The following is a 17,070-nucleotide window of genomic DNA, read 5'->3' as shown; positions in this document are numbered from 1 at the left end:
AAAAAAAAAATTATTTTATTTTAATGGCTGTTTCAACCTTATCATTTCTTATTTTGTGTGTTTTCCTCCTTTTTCATGATTAGGCTAGCTTGTGGTTTGCCTTTTTTTTTTCTTTTTTCAAATAACTGGTATTTAAATTTATTTATTAGTTTCTTTTAAAATTTTTTTCTTAACTAATTAATTTTGGATTTTATCTTTATTATTTCCTTCTTTCTACTTTCTTTTGAGTTGCTTTTTCTCATTCTGACTCACAGGATAGAATATTTAATCTACCTCTTTTTCACTATTTTAGTGACTTAAGCATTAAACTATGAGTTTTTTTCTGATTACTGCTTTGATTTTTTTCCTATTGATTTTACTGTGACTTTTCCATTATCATCATTTTTTAGAAATTCTCCAATTTAGGTTTGTTTTTGCTCTTGGACCCTAGCATTTTTAATTGACAGTGTTTTCTAATTGGTAGAAAGGCCTTTTTGCTATTAATTTTGAGTTTTGTTTCAATGCAAGCAGAAAATATTGTTTGTACTAATTCTATTTTCTGAAATTGACTGAGCTTTGCTGTGTAGCAAACTTACCCTTCAAGAATGGCCCTTTTTCAAGAACGTTTTGCGTTCACGTGCCTTCTCTGCTGCCGAGATTGGGATGTTTGTACATCTGATTGAGTGGACTCTTCAGGATTTCTGGATCCTTATTGATTTGCTGTTGTTCGTTTAACCTATCTTGAGCAGAGAATAGCATGTTAATGCTTTTGAGTAAAATAGAAACATGCTAATAGAAATTTTATATTTATTTGCTTCTCTGTCTTTCTCCCTGCCTCTCCTGTAGTTTCTAATTATGAGCTCTGCCACCTCGTTTGGAACATAAATATTCAATTGTAGTCTTCATTCTGAAAGGTAGCTTTCAGCATTAGGAATAATCATTTTTGTCTAATTTAAGGCTTTTTGGCCTGAATTCTGCCCTCCTCCTGTATCAAGAGCACAACCCCCACTTTCCTTCTGTTCGCATAGTCCCTTCTGTTTTCAGCTTTTTAAAATCGTGTTCTTTTAGGCATGTATTATATACAGCACAGAATGGGCCTCTGTTTTGTGAGCTAGTCTTAAAATACTTTTCCTAGAGAATTAGTGAATTAAGCCCTTTTAACGTATCGCCGTGACCAAAATGTTTGGCTCCAGCTCTGTCCTGTTATTCGATGTATATGTACCACATGAAATACATTCTATGTCCTTGAGCTCTTTTACCATGTTATCTGTTTTAATTTGTTTCTTTTGTTTCTGTTTTGTTATTCATTTAGTATCTAGGAAAGACAGTATTTTCATATAACTTTGTGGATACCTTTATAATTAAATATTTATATAATGTGTATATTTACACATTTTATACCTTCATATCATGTCTGCAGCTCTCCCCTCTTTTCTTATGTAGGCTTCTAGGAGTTGGTTTGTCAGTCTTAATTATATGTTTTGATTCCCACCTATTAACACCTATTTTTACCTGTAAGTCAGTCAATGGACTTACTCTCTTTCTTCTCCCAGTGGTTTTCTACTTTGTAGAAGTAGATATAACTTAGATACTATTTTTTTGCTTTTATTCCCACTACTTTTTGTTGTTGATAGACTTAAATCTATAGGGTATCCACTGACTTGAAAACGAAGATATATTTTGGTTTCTACAGATTAAATGTCCTTGAAAACATTGAATACATTGTCTATGCTTTCAGACTTTTTGGAGATCCTATGCAGTTAAATACAGTTAAATCCTGTATTTGCTGAAGTTCTGACAGTTTCTCTCTTTTCTTCTTCTGGGGACACATTTATATCGTAGATATGTTCACCTTGTCCTATATGCTTTTTCCTTTATTCTTCCTTTTCCTTCCCTGTGTTTCAGTTTAGAGGTTTTCTTCTGCTCTTTAAGTTCTCCAATTTTCTCTGTAGCTGTGTCTAATGTATGATTAAATCCATCCATTGTTTCCTTGTGTTGATTGTATTTGCTCATTTCTATAATTTCTATTTTTAAAAAATTTCAGGTTCTTTGCCAAAATGTTTATTTTGTCTTTCATTACTTAAGTGTATTAGTAATAATTATTTTAAATTTTATGTCTGATTGCTCCATTATCTGAATCCCCTTTGGGTCAATTTTTTTCTGTCTGTTGTTTCCCTTGGTTTCAATCACTTATTATTATTAATTTTTGTCTTCTGATAAACCTGGTTACTTTTCATTGTTTTCCAGATATGGTACATGAAAAACTGGAAAGATAATTGAGATATAGGATTACTTTTTTTTTTCAGAGAAGATTTACATACATTTCTGGAAGGTGTTAGCAATCCCAGGCTATCTTTACCCTATTAGGATTTGAGATAAAATTGGGTGTGATCCTTGCCAGAATTATTTATTTCTGGTTCACTCATACTCTATAATCTTCAGATTTCCCAAAAACTCCCTCCTTGGCAGACTGTAATTTGTCCTCTTCACAGGGGCAAATCTAAAGCCCTGCTCAGTTTCTTATCCTTTTCTTCTGGAATTTGACCCTGGAGAAAAGCTGGGCTGAGTTTCTTTCTTTTCCTGGATCTGTGCCTTACAACGTTTCTTTGCTTTGTTAGCTGTCTGATGTCTTCCAACAAGTTTTTGGGTCCAACTTTTCTACTTCTTAACTGAAGGGTTGGCAGCGGCGCTTTATTCTACCATTCCTAAAAGTGGAAATTTTAGATAATATTATACTATTTGGTATTTTCCTTTTTTTTTTTTTTAAGACACAGAGTCTCTCTTTGTCACCCAGGCTGGAGCGCAGTAGCACAATCACAACTCATTGTAACCTTGAACTCCTGGTCTCAAACGTTCCTCCTGCCCCCACCTCCCGAGTAGCTAGGACTACTGGCACACGCCACTATGTCCAGCTAATCGTTTCCCAAGTTTTTGTAGTAAACATGTACTTATCGATAATTAAAGTATTGCAAATAGTAGATAGGTGTGGAGGAATTTCTATCAGAAGATCATTGGTGAGAATCCCTAATCACCGCACTCTGTATTTCATCAAAGAAATAAAAAGTCATTGATACACTGGGGAGTCTTCCATTCTACACATCATGGGTCTCTAATTGTTCATTTCACAGGGAGAAACAGAATGACCGGAAGACTAAAAACATTACAGGAATGTATACTTGGCTTCTCTGTCAACCAGATGTCTGTACTGCTGCCCTAAAATATACTGGGAACCTAATGCCTTTCTGAAAAATCAGTCTAATGTTTGTAAACAGGGAAGTTGCAATACGGACAGTGAAGTCACCTGAATTGTTTTTTTAAATAAATATTTCGAGTATTTCTTTCCACATATCTTGATCTTTCACCTCATTTTTGCTTAACTTACTTTTTTTCTTTTTTGCTTTTGGATCCACTGAAAAGCCCGTCTAAGTTTACAGCATTAATAGCATATAGCACTGCGATATTTTGCAACTTGAAGCCAAGTTAAACATATGGACATTTTAACGTTATTTTGTTGAAAACCTCTCTTTGGAATGCCTTTTATTCACTTTTAGGCAGATCTAATTATAGATGGATTTTTAGCTTGCATGTTAAGCACATGATTTGGGATGTCTGAACATGCAAGAAGGGGCCAAATCTCTCCTGTGGGAGCAGGAAAATCCTTGGGTTGCATTGGAATTTTTAAAAAATATTAACTATTGCTCCAGTAATAATAGTCATTCTCTTGGGCCTCCAACTATCTTACTTATAGCACATTTTTATTATAATATAACTTAATCTGCAAAGTTAAATGTATAAAATTAAGCTGACAGTCTCAATTTTTATGTTTATCATCAACGTAACTTTTAAAGGAGATAGAGTTGCCTGCAGGATGCTCCAGTAACTCTTGATAGTGTCACTCTGCACCCTGCCCACCCAAGGGTCGCAGGTGACTTCTGCAACAATTCAGGCAGCAATCGTTAATTGGACACCTATTGTACGTGTGATCCAATGCTGGGGCCTCTGGAGGCTGCAACTCTTAAATAACATGCAGTCCTTGCAATCATACTAGACGGAAAGGGCCATGCAGCACTTGGCTGCTCCCCCATAGAACAGCATGGAAGGGTGAGTTTAAGGGAGACTTTATACAGGCAACCAGCCTCCCGAGCTTCGCCCATGACAGTCTCCACATCACAGAGTTGTTTTGGGAGTCAAAGAAGATAGTATATGATAATAAACTTAGTTCATTGTCTGGTTCATAGAAACCTTTGAGATATCTGTTGATGTTTTTCCTATTATTGGAAATCTTGAACTGTTTTCCTCATATGACCCAGAAAAGATGCTCGAACTCTTCGCATTTTCTTCCTGACTCCACAATATTACATACAAAATTATAAATCTAAGAAGTGCTTTCCTAGAAGAAACTTTGTTAGAGACAGAGAGCACTGTGGGGGTCTTTGATTTAACACAGGGTTGTGGTAGGTGCTGGGGTAGGTGCCTCTTACCAGTGGAGATGGTACAGAGAGCCAGACGGTGGTGGCCAGGAGTCACTGTGGAAGCCTATGAAGGTCAGTGTCAGGAGAACATATGAGATCCCAGAGAGAGAATGGAGACTGCCACACTGCAGGTAGGGCACCTGGAGGAGGACCGTGGCATTGACCAGCAGGAGACGCCTGGAGCGAATCAGAGTCAAGACCACTTGGACTCTCCCTGTGGGTAGACAGGCTGTCTTCACCAGGATGGGTTGTAACAGAATGGACAGGTATTGTTTCATTCAATAAGAATTCCATTTCCAAAATTGATTTGACTTTTATTTCTTCAATGAGAATTAATCCTATGAGTTTATCTGCTCTCCTCATTCTTATCAAAATGACAAAAAATGTGCAAATGAAAAAAAATCTAATAAGGGTGAGTGGTTTTAAGCTCCAGATATTTTCTTAGAAACTTTTGGAAGATAGGAAGAATGGTGATCACATGGCAGGACAAGCCAAGCAGTGCCAACTATCTATCATCTGTTTCAGGTTGGGAGGGAGCTATCTGTGAAGTGGGCAAATCAAATGACCCAACTGATGGGGCCAGAGAGAAGCTGGCCAGTGCCTCCACCAAAGTGGGGCTGCCATAGCAAACTGGAAGAAGATACACGGGCATCTTAGTCCGCTTGTGTTGTTGTAAAGGAAGGTCTGAAGCTGGGCAATTTATACAGAAAAGAGGTGGATTTGGCCTGTGGTTCTGCAGGCTGTGCAAGAAACACGGTGCCGGCACCTGCATCTGGTGATTCAGGCTGATTCTGGGGTTCAGGTTGCTTCCACTCACGGTGGGAGGTGAAGGGAAGCTGATACGTGCAGAGACCATATGGTGAGAATGGAAGCAAGGAGTGGGGGTAGCACCAGGCTCTTCTGCATAATCAGTTTTCATGGAACTAATAGAGTGAGAACTTGCTCCTTACCTCAAGGACTGCACCAAGATGCTCATGAGGGATCCTCGCCCATGACTCAACCAGGACGTTCATGAGGGATCCTCACCCATCACCCAAACACTCCCATCATACCTCACCTCCAACATTGGCGATGAAATTTCAACATGAGGTTTGAAGAGGACAAATGTCCAAGCTATGTCAGTGGGTGGTTGATATGTTTAGGTGCAATTTAATAAGTCTTCATTGTGCCGTGCACTGTAGGGAGTGGTATGGAAAATGGCAGAATGGTCTCCGCGTTGCCCATCCCTTCTGACAGTGCAGCTCCTGATCCACTGCAACGCCTGGGAGAAGGCGGCTCTTCACCTTTAACTGAAGTGCTTGGAGATCCAGATATGAAATAAATGATTTCAATATCTTGTTGCTATATGTAAGATGTTTACTCTTTGTTTTGAAGCTATTTTTTCTCTGTATAGAAAAATAATCCACAATCCTACAAAAATTTCAAGAAGCAAATAAAGTAAAAAAATGAAAATCCTCCTTGCGTCACAAACATCCCCTCTCCTGCCTGCAGGCACCACTGTTTTAATAACTTGGCATACAGAGACTCCTCCCGGAGGTATTCTGTATGTGAATTCATGTATCTGTAAATGGACCTGTATGTGAATGCACACACACACACACACACACCACACATACACACACCACATACACTACACACACATACACACACCACACACACACCCCCCCACACACCACACACACACATACAAACACACACACCACACACACACCTCACACACACTGCACACACATACACACACCACACACACACCAGACACACACACCAGACACACATACACACACACCACACACACACAAATACACATACACACACCACACACACATACACACACAGACACACACATCACACACACCCACACACACATACACACACACCACACACACACACATATACACACATATACATACACACCCCACGTGTAAAGCAAAAACAGAATTTATTCTTTACGTATCTTTAACTTGCTTTTAAAATTTATTATGGACATCATAAATGCCTTCCCATTTCAAGAAGTAGAAGTCAGTCTCTTTCTTACATATGCACACACCACACACACACATACACACATATCACACACACACACACACCACACACATACACACAAATACACACCACACACACATACACACACACCACACACACATACACACACCACACAAATATACACACATATGCACACACCACACACATACACAAATGAGAGTGGATGAACAGCGAGGCAGCCAGAGGTTGCATTGACCCGTTTCCGGGCTGGGGCTGCTGGAGGTGGTGCTTTGGGCACACAGCTCTGAGGCTGTGCGGTTGCCGGAAGACCTGAAGACTCCGCCCCAGCAGCAGGGGCCTTGATTGCTAAGCTCAGGGTCTGGCCTGGCCGTGAGCCAGGAAAAAGAGAGATGCATGCTCAGGTCCTGTTCCAAATCTACCAGCGAGAACTCGGGCTTCCTTCTCTGGGATTGAAGAAGGGCAGAGACATGCCAGGACTGTTACCTGAAGCAACCTCTGTCTACACAGAAACTCCAAGGAGCGAGAAAGGAAATTCCCCAACACATAGGATTCCTGAATATGAGCAAAATGTATGTGACCATTCCCTAAAGACGGACACTTGGAATTTTTCCAACCTTTGTTTTTTTCTTGAGATGGAGCCTCACTCTTTTTTCTTGAGATGGAGCCTCACTCTGTCTCCCAGGCTGGAGTGCAGTGGTGCAACCTCCACTCACTGCAACCTCTGCCTTCCAGGCAAGCGATTCTTCTGCTTCAGCCTCCGGAGTAGCTGGGACTACAGGTGTGCGCCACCACCCCCGGCTAATTTTTGTATTTTTAGTAGAGATGGGGTTTCACATGTTGGCCAGACTGTTCTTGAACTCCTAACCTCGGGTGATCTGCCCGCCTCGGCCTCCCAAAGTGCTGGGATTACAGGCGTGAGCCACCATCCCTGGCCCCTTTCCAATGTGTTTTCATTGCCACTCGTGCTGAGGTTAATATCATTATGCCTTCAACTTCATCCACTCATTTATTATTTGTGTATAGTACATTCCTAAATGTGGAACTATTGGATTAGAGTATCTCCACATTTGAAATGTTAATAGGTATTGCCAAGTTAATTTCCAACATGGTTTTATTGATCTATGATCCTACAATCCTATGTGAGAGAGCACTTGTTTCCTACTCTCCGGTCACCAGTGAATATTAGCATTATTTATACATTTTGCTAATGGTACAGGCAAATGTATAGATGTGTATGGTATGTAGCTACATATACATACACACATACACACATATGTACATGTATGTATGCATGCACATATAAAAACATAGATGTAAATACAATAGCTGTTCAAATCTGCATTTCTTTAACTAAAAATAAGGTTAATTTCTTTTCACATATTTACTGGTCATCTGTCTTTTCCTTTCTTCAATAAAATGCTTATTCATATCCTTCGCCAATGTTTTGAGTTATCCTTTTTCTTTGGATTGTTGCAGTTTTTTGTATAAATTGTAGATACTGTTTTTTTCTTTTATATATTGTGAATATTTCCACAAAAGCTGTCATTTGTCTTTTAACTTTATTTTAAAAATCTGTTAAAAAATTTTTCGTGTGTATGTAATCTGTTAAACCTTTCTTTTTTACCTTCTGGAGTTTGTGTATTTAGGAATTTTCTCTACCCCATGATTATTAATATATTTATTTACCTTTTGAGTACCTATATAGAATTTATTTATTTATTTTTAACATTTGGCTCCTTAGGTCATCTGGAATTTATTTTTGCCTACCATTATGGCAGAGAATGTAACCTTGTTTTCCTCCAAGGAGTTAGCCAATTAGCTCATCCTCTGCTCACTGATTGGATGGGGTGTCTTGTTTCAAATATCAAATCCTCATTCATGCTTGAGTCTGTTCCTCTTCTCAACATTTCTGGTGTGTGCTGTCACCCTAAACAACAAACAGAGAGAGACTCTGTAAGAGAAAATGATACTTATTTGGGAATAGAGTATTGCAGTGGGGATATGCATGCCTTAGTAAGCTATGTGCATACCCAGGGCGGTGAGGAAGGACAAAGGTTCGTAAAGGAGAAATGGAGAGGATTACAGCATTGTTTTGAGATCATCATCATTGCCTGCAAAGGTCAATAACAAGAATAACAAGCGTGGCACCGGTCTGAGGTTGGACAGGCAGTTGTCTTTTTTCTCACATGGGAAAATCATTATATCATTGCCCACTGCACAGAACTCCCCCAGTTCCTGGCAACCACCATTCTACTTCTTGTGTCTAAGAGCTTCTCTACTTTAGATGCCTCACATGATCAGAATCACGTAGAATATGTCCTGTGGCTGACCTGTTTCCCTTCGCATAATGTCTTATGTACAACGAGATGGTTCAGTCTTAAAAATGAAGAGAATCCTGTTATACGTGACAACATGGATGAACATTTTCCTCTTCATTCAAACATTTCACTAGAATAAATGCAGGTGGGGCATTCTATTCATTTTACCTGGTGCCCTGTGAATCCTTTATGACCTTTACTCAGCTTGGGAAGCCCTTTTCCCCAGCATCTGATCTCTGACCATGGGTTCCCACTCGACCGGACCCTTTGTGCACCGATGCCCGAATTCTATCCTCCTGGAATTTTATCTTGCTTATTCCATGTGCCTCCAGTCTTTCCTCTCGGCTTCTTCGTTTCTTCATTCTGTCTGAGTTCTGGGGGATTTTCCAAGCTTGTCTGATCTGATGCATTGTCCAGGTCTCCATGATGATAGGTGTCAGGTGAGTAATGAGAAGCAGTGAGGAGGAGTGGCAGGTGAGCAAACAGTACGCTGGAGTTGAGGGTCGGGGGTGGGGTGAGAGGCAGCACCAATGGAGGAGCCCCTGAAAAGAAAGAAGTGTGTCCAGGGGAGCAGCGGGGCCATGGGACCAGGAGACCTCCCCGGCAAGGCCCCGTGATCAAGGAACAGTGCTTCTTTCTGGAACACAGAGAGAGACTCTGTAAGAGAAAGGTCCTGTTCCTTTCACATTTTCTCTTCTAAGGTCCTGTTCCTTTTGCATTTTCTCTTTCTAAGGTCCTGTTCCTTTTGTATTTTCTCAGCCCTCTCCCTCCCTTCTTTTGCCTTCCTCCCCCTCCGTCCTTCCCCCAGGGGCTCCTTTACCATTTCTTTCACACCACTCTTTGCCCATCTCGGCTGGGCCCTAGATAAGGAGGGATGGGCAGAGCAGGCGTGACTCCGGCCTCCTGGAGGAAGGCCTCAGTGCTTCAGTGCGGGGATCAGCATTTCAAGCTGTGTTTTCAGTGGACGGTGACAGTGACTGGGGCAGGGACCCTCCGGGGATGGTCAGAGCAGGAGTCCTCATCAGCCCCTGGAAGGGCAAGAGGTGGCTCTGGATGGGAAGGACAGGAGGGCATGGGGAGGGACGGGAACAGGGTTCACAGCAGGAGAAGCAGCACAGGCCATGGAGCCTCTGGAGCCTCTGGAGCCCAAGAGGATGATGCTTCTTTACAGTTCTGCTGGCGGACCAGGGCAGGTGGACTCCTGAAGGTCAGGAATATTTTTCTCAAAAGGAGCCTCTAAGAACTAATTATTTTTTAAAAATTACTAGAAATATTTTTTAAAAATTATTTTTCAGGTAAACATATCACATATGATCATTTTAAAGAAAATTCAGTTAACTTTTAATATTCTTAAACCAATAAAGGGATTCCAGACCTTGAAATGTTGCACTGATGTATATTCAACATCACGTGAAAAACTCATATGTCTAAACCCCCAGCACATGCATACAAAATCTTCCCCAAGAGCCTCACAATTTCCGGAAAAGCAGTGACTTCTGAGGCAATATTGTGTGTGTGTGTTTTTTTTTTTTTTTTTTTTTTTGAGGTAGGGTCTCACTCTGTCACCCAGGCTGGAGTGCAGTGACATGGCTCACTGTAGCCTGGACATCCTAGACTCCAGCGATTCTCCTGCCTCAGCCTCCCATGTAGCAGGGACTACAAGCATGCTCCACCACACCTGGCTTATTTTTACATTTCTTGTAGAGATGGGGTGTCACTACACTGGTCTCAGGCTGATCTCAAACTCCTGGCCTCAAGCGATCCTCTTGCCTCGGCCTCCCGAAGTGCTGGGATTACAGGAGTGAGCCACCATGCCTGGCCGTAAGGCAATACTCTAATTAACAAGTTGGTTTGTACACACTCACACATGTTTTGCAGTATATAGGTTACTGTTTGAAGCTTTGAGAACTCTCCAGTTTCTGGAACTGCTGAAGAATCCAGGCCTCTACCTCTCTTGCTCAGATTCTAAACAATAGAGGTGTGTGGGTTTGGCTCAACAACGCTAAAACATTTAGTAAAACTGGACAGCAGCTAAAAGTGCCGAAAGCTTAATGTGCAAGATAGGTTGAATTTGCTAAAGGAGCAGCTTTTTGTGGCGCTGGAGAAACTGGGCATGTTTTGGTGTCTGCCTGGGCTGCACGTCCTCATCCTGTAGGGTCCCTGTGTGTCTGGGTCTGGGCAGAGGCGGAGGCTTTGGCGGGCGCCCACCGTGGGCAGACACATCCACGCGGGGGAGGGGCAGCCTGGTCCTCACACATCCGGGCGCCCCGGCCTGTCGCCTGGAGACTGCAATTACGCACAGAAGATGCCAAATTGCTGCGTATTTCCAAACATTTGGAATCCTAATCCCTTCAGGAAGGAAGTGTTTCCCTGGATGCCACACCAAACCTAAATGGCAGAAACAGTTCCTGTGATTAGGTGCAGGTTGTAATGTAACGGGAAAGAACCCTGGAAAAGTGACCTGTGTTTCGATGTGAAAATTTAAAGGCTTCAGGCAAGATGCTTTGGTGATTCGGCCTCTATCTCCTCAACACAGAATGAAAGGGATGAACCGAACAAGGCCTTTTAAGCTCGAGAGGGTCTGAGGAGAGAATACGCTCTCTGTAAGTTTCACGTCCGCTGAAACTTGGAGGAGACACCTGTGCCACCGAACAAATGTTTCTAGGGAAATGGCAAACGGAATGCTTCGGAGTAACCTGTCGGTGTGCACACTCCCCCGGCCCCGCCACCAGAGGGCGGTGTGACTAGCAAATGACGTGCAGAAGACGCATCTGCCGTGGAGGCTGCAGGGGACAGCGGCTGATGAAGCCTTCTCATGGGACAGGGTAAGCTCGAGACGCTCAGCTCCAGGTGAGGTGTTCTCTTCCCTCTGAAGTGGAGCCTCACGTTCCAATGCGTAGGAGGAGGTCGAGTCATTAATGTGGACGTGCTGCCCTATCCCAATGCTGGGTTACAAGCACAGGGTCACCAAAATGGTAGGTGAGTCACCACCCTACTAGTCCATACTTGTTGCGTCTTCTCAGCTCAACACTCAGAGGAGGGTAACGATTTCTATTGTTTCTATTGTGCAACCCAGTATTACACAGGAGAAGGGCGCTGGGAGGTGGTGTCTCCTCCAACTCAGAAGAGATGGAATCCTCAAAGCATGAGGCCAGGCAGGAGGGGCAGAGGGCCAGGGAGGAGGCATAGCATTGCATGTTCTGCATCTGTATCGGCCAAACAACAAATGAAAAACCTACAGAATGCACTGCATTCCATAGTGCTTTGGAGACCCTGTCTCCATTCTCTCCCACCTGAGTCTGCTGGAGCTAGAAGAATGCCTCTCAAGAGCTGAACAGGGCAGGGCTGAGCACTGCAACCTGTGTGCATGAAAACAACTGAAAAGCAGTTTTCAGGCGAGCAAAGGCTCAGACACTGCACCACTATTCCCCATTCCCGAGTTTCTCCAAACCTGCACTGGACCATCGGGGGCAAGTAAAAATCAATGACCCCCAAATGCAAAGTCCTGGGATAGGACTAGAAGTGGATATTGAAGTTAGTAAGCATTAGGGAGAAACCAAAAATACACCAAAGCAAAGATGAGTATAAAATGGAAGGACAAAGACGAAAATAATTTGAAAAGTGTGCTTTACATGAGAAAAATATTTAATAATAAAGAGTCTGGATATTTAAGTCTGGGTAAATTATAGAAGATGGAGAAAGAGTGGGGATCATTAGAGAAGAATGAGAAACTTGCAAAGCGACTTATTCTATATAGGGGGAATTAAAAAAGAGGGTTTTCTTTTGGTTCTTAAGTGTAGTTGTCAGCAACAATATCATTATAGACCAGTGACTTGTTCCACAGATATTTACTGAGCATCTACGATACACATAGCACTGTTCTGGCACCAACAACTTAGAAGACACAGAGTACAGAAAGCTGGAAATTAAAACAAGCAAAATGGCTAACTGGTAATTTGTCAATTAGCCGATTTGCCCAAAAGGCAAACGTCTTTTGGCAAAGGCAATTTATCCAAAGGCAAATTGGAAACTGGGCCAAATGATTTATTGTCATAATAGCATTATAGTTATAAATAGATATTTCACTCTTTCTAATCAAAATGCTGACAATCTCAGATTTGGTGAAAAAACAAACAAACAAAACAACAAAAACATCTCCAGGCAGCATGGGACACAGCAAGAGCTTTGGAACCAGATAAATTTGGGTTCGAATCTCAGTTGGCCACTGATTAGCTGTGAGTCTTTCCCCTGCTGCTTAATTACCTGAGCCAAAAAATGGAGCTCGTCGCTGTGCCTTTGAGGATCGTAAACATCAAATGAACCAAATAGTGCCAAGCAAATCGATGCTCAACACCATATCAAGAAATAATATGAGGAAGAAGAGGAGGGATTGCTTAAAAGTAACTCTTAAAATGTATTAACATGTAAAAGGAAAAATTGAAGAGTGGGGAAAAAGTTCTTCTAGTTGACACAAATAAAAAGCAAAAATTTAAGAATTAATGTTTTAAAAGTATTTGAAAAGCATCAAGTGGAAAAAAGTTCGTGTTATAATAAAAGATAAAATTCATGAATATAAAAAAGTGCTAAACTTTGTTGACTGACTACTATGTGGCTTTAAAACGGTTAGAAATATAAGGTGATGTAGAAACCCAAATAGAACAGAAGATTTCAAAATACCATGGGCTTTTGCCACACAAAGTGGATGAAAAACAATAAAAAATAACATAGTTTAATTTCAACAAAAAATAATATAGTTTAATTTCTCAGTGTCCCTCAGCAAGGACAACCGCTGAGTACACATCTATAGTTAAGCAAGTCGGATTTATCGCTCAGCGTAACAAAGGAGAATGTATGCTGCGGTGATCTGGGCTTGTGCTTGGTGATTTGGGGGAAGAGTTTAAGAAAGTGGGACTTTTCTCTGCAGAGACAGTTCTCTGATTGTGTAACCTAACAAAACTTATGTAGGGGAGGAAAGTCAGAGTGAGGCCGTGATGGGCAAGGAAGCACCTGCCGTTCCTCTTAGATGGGAGAAGGGCACTTTTTGGTATTTTCACCTGATATTGGTGTTGTCTCTGCTTAGATGAGACTCCAGAGTGGTGCTGTTTGCTGCCTCACTTTATCATGGTAATGAAAGGACTTGTCTGATGTATTAGTCCATTTTCACACTGCTGATAAAGACATACCTGAGACTGGGTAATTTATAAAGAGAAAGAGGTTTAATGGACTCACAGTTCCGCTTGGCTGGGGAGGCCTCACAATCATGGCAGGAGGCGAAAGTCACGTCTTACGTGGCAGCAGCAAGAGAGAATGAGAACCCAGCGAAAGGGGTTTCCCCTCTAAAACCATCAGATCTCATGAGACTGATTCACCACAACGAGAACAGTATGGGGGAAACCATCCCCGTGATTCAATGATCTCCCACCAGGTCCCTCTCACAGCATGTGGGAATTACGGAGCTACAGTTACAGATGAGATTTTGGTGGCAACACAGCCAAACCGTATCATTCTGATGTTATGTTCTGTAAGATTGCTCTTGCTCAACAAGGCACACCAGGGCTGGGCTGTGAGTGTCCAGCCTGCTGCCAGCGTCAGAGGCTCTTTTTTCTCTTTCTCAGACTCCTTCTCAGATTGGTAGCTTGAAATGTGCATGTTCAAAGACAGAATGCACCTTACTGGAAGCATCAGTGGACTGTCTACAAAAATGATCTTATATTTGTCATTTTAAAAATCTCATTAGTTTTTTCACATGAGTTTGTTAAGGATCTTTGCATTCATGTTCACGAAGGACGTTGGTCTGTACTTTTCCTGTCATGATTGCTTTTTGGTGTTGTTTCAGGATAATATTGACCTCATAAAATGAGTTGGGAAGTGTTCCTGTTTTTTGTTTTCTGAAATAATTTGTGTAAGAGTGGTGGTATTTGCTCCCTGAATATTTGATAGGTTTCTAGTGAAATGATTAAGGCTGCTGTTTTCTTAGAGGGAAAGTCCTTAGTTATGAGCTCAAACTGTTCAAAAAGAGAAAGGACTATTCAGACATTTTATTTCTAATAATAATTAGCTAGCAAAATACTCTGGTGTATAGTACATAGTAGTACTAAAACATATTTAGTACTAAGTTGTCAAAAGAAACCTGCTAATGAGATTATATATCTTGATGCAAAAACTATGGTGATACTAAAGGGAAGCACAGGGGGAAAAAAGAGATATGTTTAAGAATTAACAAGGCATAGCCCCAAATAAATACTGGATGTCAGGTCTACAAGAGAAGAATGTTTAGGCCGCCTGCCGAATTTCTGGCTTCTGTGAGCGTGCTCTTGGAGGTGTAGGCAGGAAGAGCAGCAGGCTCAAGGGACAGAGACGCAGCTGTTGCATGGACTCATGGGATCTGAGATGCCTTTCTGGCATTCAGGTGGATAAGTTCCATCAGTAAGGGCTCCGTGGCAGCAGCTTGGAGGAAGATGGGGCAGGAATCAGGTTAGGCATTTCCAGCAAAAAGAGGGCAGCTGGAGCCTGTGGTGTGAATGGACTCACCCAGGGGACGGACAGAGAGTTCACTCAGAAAGGACCAGAGAGGATCAGGAGCCAGGGGAGACTTAGAAGTATATGTTTTGGTGTATTATTTGCTTTTTAAGGTAGGTGTGTGTGTGAAGTGTATTCATGCACTTTGGCTTAAGGGGCTGGATAGGAAGGAGATTCAGAAGATAGAGGTGATCACTGATTAAATAGGTTTTCAATGAGAGTTTCAGTAAATCCAAGGCTCTAAGGGTGAGTTTCTCCTTAGACAAGAGGACAGACACCTTATCCTCAACGAGAAGGGAAGGAGGAGGACAGAGTAGGAAAAGGCTCCACCATGGAGCTCTTGGGCATCTCTGCACAGGTGAGTCTCAGCCACAGTTGGACGCACGTCTTGGCAGAACATTCTGTGATCCTTCCTAGGATTCAGCAAACAGGGCAGTCTCTTGAGGGTCATCTCCAGGTCATTTTCCGTCCACTTTCCTGTCCTAGAGGAGGCTCCCTGTCTTGTGAGGGGCTGCCACAAGACACTGTCTTATCCACTTCTCTGGTTCCAGTGAGAGGTGAAACTTTTCACATGCCCCTCTTAGGGCCCAGCTGCAGCTATAAAGGTGCTTGGTTGTATTTTAGAGTTAGATATCCCAAGGCGGAACCACCCACTGCTCATGTCTGTCATCTGGTTTCTCCACTTTGGTGTCATGCTAGGGATGCAGAAAGCTGATATTATGATGATGTTGCTTATGCTGTTAGTGTAAGTGGTAAACAGTCTAAAACCATCTCCATATTGACCAAATCTATATGGTCTGAGTGTAGGTTTCATGTTGAAGCATAATACCCAATGCGATGGTATTAGAAAGAAAGCCTTGGGTGGTGATTACCTGAGGAAGGCAGAACCCTCATGAATGGCATTGGCGCCCTTATAAAACAGACCCCAGAGAGCTAGCTGGTCCCATCCACCCAGTAAGGACACAGCAAGATGGTGCTCTCTGTGAGCCAGAAAGTGGGTCCTCACTAGACACTGAATGCATCTTGACTTTGGACTTCCCAGGCCCCAGAACCATGAGAAATCAATGTTTGTTGTTTATAAATACTCAGCCTGTGGTATTTTGTTATCGTAGCCTGCATGGTCTAAGGCATGTGGCCACTCAATTTTGTGATGAGGTCAGTGGTGCTGCTGGGGATAGTGTCAGGCTTGACAGGAAGTGTGGGCAAGGGGCTGGAAAAGCTGGTGCTCATTCTGTCTGAGAAGTAGGCAAGGTGTTCTGGGGCAGTGGTGAAGAGAAAGTTCAGGAGATGGTGAATGTTTTGAGTGGAAAGTTTAATATTTTTTCAAATTATTTATTTGCTTTTTTTTGAGAGTGCATCTCACGTTGTAGCCCATGCTGGAGAGCAGTGGCACCATCATAGCTCATTGTAACCTGAAACTCCTGAGCTCAAGCCATTCTCCTGCCTCAGCCTTCTGAGTAGCTGGAACCACTGGTGCATACCAGCACTTTTGGCTACTCTTTTCTTTTATTTCCTGTTCTTCTTTTCTTTTTTTCTTTTTTTGTAGAGATGGGAGTCTCACTACATTGCCCAGGCTGGTCTCAAATTCCTGGCCTCAAGTGATCCTCCTGCCTCGGCCTCCCAAAGTGCTAGGATTACAGTCATGAGCCACTATGCCTGGCCTCGAATGGAACAGAGGTTAGAACAGACCGGCATCTCTGTGTGTGCCTGTGTCCTGTAGGAAAGATGCAAACTCTCTGGAGGCCTCACTCCCAAGGAAACATGAGCCTGGCCGGCTT

At 42.2% G+C, this 17,070-nt stretch overlaps 1 long non-coding RNA gene across 1 annotated transcript in view; it reads left to right on the top strand.

The window, feature by feature from the left end:
• The first annotated feature begins 11,361 nt into the window (after positions 1-11,361).
• The window catches only part of LOC117095288, a 43,404-nt gene continuing 37,695 nt past the window's right edge, over positions 11,362-17,070 (top strand). The window contains exon 1 of the long non-coding RNA XR_004441898.1: positions 11,362-11,598. This is a non-coding gene — a long non-coding RNA (uncharacterized LOC117095288). The remainder of the gene's footprint in view (positions 11,599-17,070) is intronic.

Source organism: Trachypithecus francoisi, unplaced genomic scaffold (assembly GCF_009764315.1).
Source record: "Trachypithecus francoisi isolate TF-2019V2 unplaced genomic scaffold, Tfra_2.0 Lachesis_group13, whole genome shotgun sequence".
NCBI lineage: Eukaryota > Metazoa > Chordata > Mammalia > Primates > Cercopithecidae > Trachypithecus > Trachypithecus francoisi.
The sequence above is the reverse complement of the archived record's forward strand: the minus strand, read 5'-3'. Positions and strand labels throughout refer to the sequence as shown.